Source organism: Glycine max, chromosome 13 (genome assembly GCF_000004515.6).
Source record: "Glycine max cultivar Williams 82 chromosome 13, Glycine_max_v4.0, whole genome shotgun sequence".
In the NCBI taxonomy this organism is placed as follows: Eukaryota; Viridiplantae; Streptophyta; class Magnoliopsida; order Fabales; family Fabaceae; genus Glycine; species Glycine max.
Genome location: NC_038249.2, coordinates 30,754,086 through 30,754,917, shown reverse-complemented (window position 1 = coordinate 30,754,917; position 832 = coordinate 30,754,086).

Below are 832 nucleotides of genomic sequence, written 5' to 3'. Positions count from 1 at the left end.
TTTACCCACGCATCGCATGGGTACTATTTAGAAATATAATATTACAAAAAAAGATATTTAATATAGTACATAAATAATAATAATAATAATAATAATAAATATTTTTTCTAATAGAATGATAAATATTTTTGTCTTATAAGTATAAACATTAAAGAGAAAAAAATATAAAAAGAACAAATAAATAAAATGGAAAGAAAGAAAAGTAAGAAAGAAATAGAAGTTTTGGAAAAAAAAAAAATTTAATGAGTACTGGTCCTTGCATAGTCAAAGAAAAAGCTTCTTTTATTAAGAGTAAAATAGATTATGAACAAAATATAATTTAATTGGTCAAACAAGATTTGATGTGTGTATTATAAATTCCTAGTATCATGTTTATTTCTTAAGGATAAAAAAAAATTATAAATTACAATACGTGTAAACTAATCTACAATAAATGATAAGTGAGAAAACGGAAATCAATGCAAATGAGTGGTCCTTGCATAGTCAATTATAAACAACAATTATTCAAATTCAAATGTTTAACTTGTTATATCTTATGTATTTATCTTTAATATTATGTTGTTGTCTTTTATGCATTTATCTTTAAGTTTAAACTGAACGTACTTATGTATATATATTACGACACCCTGATGGAATAAATGAGTTGTGATTCACCCTTCTATATATGGTATCAGATTTGCCTCAAGCCTAACAGCACTATTTCGATCCCACTCATGGCTATCACCACCGGCCATTTCCGCTGCCCTTGTAGAACTCAATACTGTCAGCACCCTTCCCATTAAGCTTGGTCCAACAACCACCATACATTGCACAAACAAATACTCAGCATCGA